Source organism: Vespa crabro, chromosome 24, assembly GCF_910589235.1.
Source record: "Vespa crabro chromosome 24, iyVesCrab1.2, whole genome shotgun sequence".
NCBI lineage: Eukaryota > Metazoa > Arthropoda > Insecta > Hymenoptera > Vespidae > Vespa > Vespa crabro.
Genome location: NC_060978.1, coordinates 1,755,675 through 1,762,376, shown reverse-complemented (window position 1 = coordinate 1,762,376; position 6,702 = coordinate 1,755,675). Strand labels below are relative to the sequence as shown.

The window sequence follows — 6,702 nt, the reverse complement described above, 5'->3', positions numbered from 1 at the left end:
AAAAACGAATAAACGAAAACAAACAATGACGAGAATATATTCGATGCGTGATAAAGAGAGAAAGACAGATATATATATATATATATATATATATATATATATATATATATATAGAAAGAGAGAGAGAGAGAGAGAGAGAGAGAGAGAGAGAGAGAGAGAGAAAATGTGAAAGAGAAGAAGAAGAAGGGAGGGAGAATTTTACAAAGCAGAACAATCGCGGGACCATTAGTCTTAACGAAGACGACTATCAAGTAGCTTATTTGCGAGCCCCCCCCCTCCCTCCCTCCCTCCCCTCTCTCTCTTTCTCTCTCTTAAATAAGAAAATGTATATTGCAAAAGAGATAATCATCCCATGAAAATAAATAACTCATGGTTACGTGCCGCGTCTTCTCTTTCTTTCAATTTCTCTCTCTCTCTCTCTCTCTCTCTCTCTCTCTCTCTCTCTCTCTCTCTCTCTCTCTTTTTCTCTTCAATAAAATCTTTGATAATACGAACAAAAAGTAAATCATTCGCAGCAAAGAATACAATGATTAAACAATAACATTGTATAACATTAGATACATATGGATTTATACAATATTGAGAACAATTTGTGGGGATTGAAAGGTGGGAGAAGGAAAAGAGAGAGAGAGAGAGAGAGATGGATGGAAAGAGTAGAAGAGAAAAAAAAAAAATTAGAAAATTTTCAAGATCCCATGATTAATAATTAATCGTCGTCTTATTCGACAAGGAAAAAAAAGAATTGGGGATGTTGATGGGTGAAAGACAGTAAGTTATAGCGTATCTGTCTCTTTCTTTTTCACCCTGGAAAATAAACAACAACAATAACAACAACGAGGATAAGCTTAGAAAAAGAGAAAACAAGGGGAAAAAACAAAAGTATAATTCTTCTTTTCTTTTGCACGACGGCAAAATTGAGAAAATATGAAAATAGAGATACGTCGTTGACGGTGGAAAGTTTCTTTTTATGGGGTTCGGGGCGATTGATTGGTATACGGTTGAAGGGTATAAGAGGGAGAATGAAATGAAGATGATAAATGAAACGAAGACATCCTCCTTTGTATACATAAATATATATACAAATTTTTTTGTGTATACATAAGTATATACACGTGGATACATATTATATGGTACGTACGCATCTACGTATGAAAGAAAAAAAGAAAGAAAAGAAAGAAAGAAAGAAAGAAAGAAAAAGAAAGGCAGAAAAAGATAAAAATAAAAAGGAAAAGTATAGTACAGTAACTACGGACTCATTTCAATATCGAAAAATGTATAAATGTTAAAAGTGAAGGAACGCTCCGACAAATCCGAACAACTCGCGTGGAAAAGGTGTGCTTTAAACGGGAAATATGAGAAAAGAAAGAGAAAGAGAAAGAGAGAGAGAGAGAGAGAGAGAAAGGGAAAAAAATTCAAAGGAAGGGAGAGAACAAAAACAATAAATGAGAGAGAGAGAGAGAGAGAAATAAAGATAATGAGAGTAATGCATCGTTTGGAACAATCTGTACGCTACAATTCCAAAAAAAAAAATAAATGACACTTTCGTTCAAGCCAATCGAGTTATTTATGATAACAGAAGGAAAATAATTATAATAATAATATTAAAATAATAATACTAATAATAATAATAATAATAATAATAATAATAATAATCTAACGATGAAAAAAATTTAAAAAGTAAATCACCACTAGGGATACATCAAAAGACTAATATATATATATATATATATATATATATATATATCGATTTGACCCAGCACGACGCTAGAGGCGACAATTTTAACGAGATTAAGATGAATAGCAAAATTGATAAGCAAAATAATAATGTTGCAAATACATTGATACATACGCGTACACATATACACACACAATGAGACACACATATACACAAGAGTGCATTCGCATACCATATATATACAAATACAGTACGTACATTTCTAATACGCATGCCGTTATGAAAAATGGGTTTAAAGAAAGGACAGGAAGGAACGAAAAAAAAAAAAAAAAAAGAGAGACAAGTAAAAAAACCAAAAAAAAAAAAAAAAGAAAAGAAAAAAGAACAAAAATATATACATGTTTGTACACAAAAAATGAGAAGAAAAATTCGATAGATAATTGATAACTATCAAGAGATAGGAGATAGGAGATTAAGAGATAGAGAGTACGAAAAGGGGATTGTTTGTATGGAGGCATTAATGGGAAAATCAAAGGGTGAAAAAATAATGGACGTCCTATGTATAACGAATTATGATTGCATGCATGAAATGACGAGAAAGATAAATAACGATCAAATAAATAATCATATATAACGATAATGCAGAAAAGAAAAACAGTGGCCTAACGCACGACACGACGTCGTAGCGTGGCCTCGCCGTTAGGGATATTTCTTTTTTTTTTTTTTCTTTTTTTTTTTTTTTTTTAATTATAATTCTTTTATTTCGTTGCGTTCTTTTTTTTGGGGATGGGACAGGGGGAGATTTTTCAGATCGTGCAAAACGATTGCGGATACTTAAGTGAATTAAAAATAGGAAGATTGGGAGGGATTAAGAAAGAAAGAAAGAAAGAAAGAAAGAAAGAGATAGAGTGTTTGTAGGATTAATTGATATATGCAGGGGGTGGGGAAAAAGGGAAGAAAGAGAGGTTGAATCGGGAAGGATGAATAAATGAAGTTAAGAAAAAAGAAAAAAAAAAAAAAATTATTATTTGTGAACGTAACTTTTTTTTTTCTTCTTCTATTTTCTTCTTTCTTTTCTTTTTTTTTTTTTTCTTTTTTTTTTTTTTTATATATATACACATATATAGATATTGGCTTGAAAATTTAAAAAAAAATAAAAAGAACATAAAAATATTCAAAAAAAAGAAAAAAATAAATAAAAAAAAAAACGAAAAAAAAAAAACTAAAAATAAACGATACAGTTTCTTCGTATGAATAAATAAATAATATAGAGAGGGTTGCGCATTGCCGACGGAGACAGCCTCCGCGCATTGCATTATACTTTTGCTATATATATATGTATATATATATATATATATATATATATATATATATATATATGTATGTATGTATGTATGTATATATATATATAAAAATGATTTTTCTGGGTTGTTTTAATTCATTTTCTGTCTTTTTTTTTTTTTTTTTCTTTTATTCTTTCGTTTTAATTTTGTGCTTTTGCGCGGACTCCGTGGACCTCCGTCATCGGTCGTCGTCAAAAGTGTTATTTAAAGAGGAGACGATTTTGAAAAATCGGTAAGATCGTTTTTTTTTTTTTTTCTCGGTGAATCGAACGAGGAGAAAGACAAAAGAAAAAAAATTTTCACAAGAGAGAAGAAAAAGCAGAAAACGAAAAATGATTATGATTATAATAACAATTGTAACAACGACGTCAATAATGACTATGATGATGATAATAACGATAATGGTAATGATAATGACGATAATGATATTGATGTCGATGATTATCTAGAAAGGGATGAATAAAGGAAATAAAATAAAATAAAATTGACGGATGACGGTTTAGGAGGGAACGCTCGAGGACGGAGGTCGGTCCTGCGATTACGATAATTTCATCATTAATTAATTCATTTCTTTTTTTTTTGTCTGCTTTAATTTACTTTAATCACTACTATACTACTATAAAAATGCATAAAAAAAAGAACTACTATATAATTATTACTGCTACTACCACTACTATTATTATTACTACTACTATTACTATACTACTAAACTGCTACTATACTACTACTACTACTATTACTACTACTACTACTACTACTACTACTACTACTACTACTACTACTAAACTACATGTGTTTTTGTGTCTACGAGATGATTTGATAATTAATTATTATTATTATTATTATTATTAATTCTTTTTTTTTCTTTTTTTTTTTTTTTTAATTAACGAAGTATTCCAAATTTGAGATGCGTAACTCCATTCATTTATCTTGGCTCCGATTAAATTAATACTACTCATTCCGGCATAACGCGTCTCTACCCACCGAGAGATATTCGTGTAAGTTCTCATGTGATTTTTTTTTCTGATAATCATTTCGCAACTTTCTTGATCTGGTTACAAAAAAAAAAAAAAAAAAGAAAAAAATAAAAAAAAAAAAGACTGGTCTTGAATCGGATCCCTCGGGTTTGTTTTGAACGTGTAAATGATAAAAACATTTCATAGAGATAGAGATATAGATAGAAAGATAAAGAGAGTGCGAGATAGAAAGAATGGAAGAAAGAGGATGTTTGGAGAAGAGATTATTATTAAATACGTATTATAAATACACGATCGACGATAGAAAAAAGAAAAAAAAAAAAAAAGAAAAAAAGAGAGAAATAATAAGAATAATCGATATATATATATCTCTTTTCGATACCGAGGGACGAAGAGACGCGTCTTTCTGTTTCATGAAAACATTTTTTTTTTCTTCTTTTTTTTTTTTTTTGGTTTCTACATCTTATTCATCTTCGACGAATAATATTATTCTTTTATTATATAAATTAACGAAATTTCGTACGTCCTCTCGTAACAGATATTTTTTTCTTCGTTTATCCATGTATATACATGGTATATATGTTCAAACATATATACACATAGACATATACACACACACAGATACACATACACACACACACATACACACATAGACACACAATCTCTCGTGTGCGTTTTTGACAGTTTTATATATTCGCATTTATATATACATAAATATATAAATACGTACGTACACACATATGTTGCATACAAACGTACATAATATATACTTATAAACATACATACATACATACATACATAGACACATTGCGGAAGATAAAGAAAGAGATAAAGATATGAAGGATAATAAATGAATATCTTTTTCTAACACATCAGCTCACAACAAATATCGCGCATAATAAAGCTTTTCGATTGAAAGGAAATGGAAAGAAAATCGGAGGGGCGGGGAGCGGGATGATGGTGATCAGGGGAGTGGGAAAGGGAGGGGGACGAGAAAAAGATAAAGGAAAAAAAAAATCTTATGGTGTTTTTAATCGATAATCGATTTAAAGATTTACTCTACATATTATATGGATTACTAATTATTAAGTAACACAAGGACATAGAAATAAAATACATAGGCTTTAAGAGTGCAAAAAAGGGGCTAGAAAGGAAGGAAGGATGGAAGGAAGGAAGGAAGGAAGGAAGGAAGGAGGGAAAAAATAAATAATAATAATAATAATATTATAATAATAATAATCATAATAATAATAATAATAATAATAATAATAATATGCAGAACTTAGCGGTCGGCTTTTCTCCAGATATCAAAAAAAAAAAAAAAAAAAAGAAAATTTCTCCGAGTATTTCAGATCGTATAGGAGGAAGGGAAAAGGATTAAAATGAAAAACAAAAATATGATAGATATATATATATATACTTTCGGTCCGAGAAGTATGGAGCGTTTTTTTTCTTCTCCCTTTTTCTTTTTCTCCCCTGAAGAAGAACGAGAACAATGACAAAAGGAAGAAAAAAGAAAAAAAGAGGAAAAGGAGTTGGCGACGCTTTTCTCTCTTGGACAATCGCCTGAATGTTCTTGAGCAAATTTACGCGCGCGCGCGCATAGGCAAAAATATATTTAACAAGACGTCGCTGGGGACATGGGGGAGAAAAGAAAAAATACGTGATAGATGCGGAGGAAAGGGAAGAAAGGAGAAATGTAAAATGAAAAAAAAAAAAAAAAGAACAGAAGAAAAAACAAACGAAATTGTCTTTATTCTTGAATGACGTTGGAATATATATACATATATATATATATATATTTTTTTTTTTTTTCTCTCTGGAGAAATAGCAACCGCTAAAATGCGTTCGGTTTAAAATTATTAATGAAACGTGAGGAATTGACCTGTATCATTCGAAACGAAAAAAACAAAAAAAAAAAAAAAAGAAAAGAAAAAAATTTCCAACCATGATCGTCTGTCTAAAGAGAGAGAAAGGATATTTAAAGCGATAGAGAGAAAGAGTTCGCGAGAATGGAAAGAATTATTGGGAGGGAAAGAGAAGGAGGGTGTTAAAAAAAAATGAAAAGAATTGTCGGGTAGGGGGGCGTTCGTGAGAAGGTGGTGGTGGTGGTGGCGAGGGTGGGGGTGGTCGCACGCGCGCGTTAAAAAATGGGAAGAAAAGTGGAGGGGGCGTTGAAAACGATAGAACGACATTTAAAAACAATATAACTCTGCGTTTAAAACAAAGATGGCTTATAATTTAATAACACTATTATTATCGCATTAAAGAAAAGAAAAGAAAAGAAATAAAAAATAAAAAAAAATTAAATAATAATAATAATAAAAAAGAAAAAAAAGAAAAAGGATGAAAGAAAGGAAAGAAAAGTTAAAGGGAAAAAGAAAAAGAATAAAAGCAGAAATGAACAGACGCACACACGCACACACACACGCACACGCATATATACATATACATACATACACACACAGAGGGACACATATACATACACACATCTCTCTATAACCATAAACATAAATATATAATAACGATTTGAGAAAGCATATTGTACATACATACTGACGTGAGAAATACACCATCAAATCGCCGTGCATGCCGAATATTATAGGAAATGGATTTATGGGGAAGGATAATAAGAGACTGATTTCTCTCCTCCTTTAAGAATATAAATATTGAAGAGTTTATTAAACAAATCAGATTTCTACCATTA

The 6,702-nt window shown here is 30.5% G+C and overlaps 1 long non-coding RNA gene across 1 annotated transcript in view; it reads left to right on the top strand.

Moving 5' to 3' along the window:
* The window catches only part of LOC124432269, a 7,706-nt gene extending 5,155 nt beyond the window's left edge, over positions 1-2,551 (top strand). The window contains exon 2 of the long non-coding RNA XR_006944218.1: positions 69-2,551. This is a non-coding gene — a long non-coding RNA (uncharacterized LOC124432269). The remainder of the gene's footprint in view (positions 1-68) is intronic.
* The last annotated feature ends 4,151 nt before the right edge of the window (positions 2,552-6,702 follow it).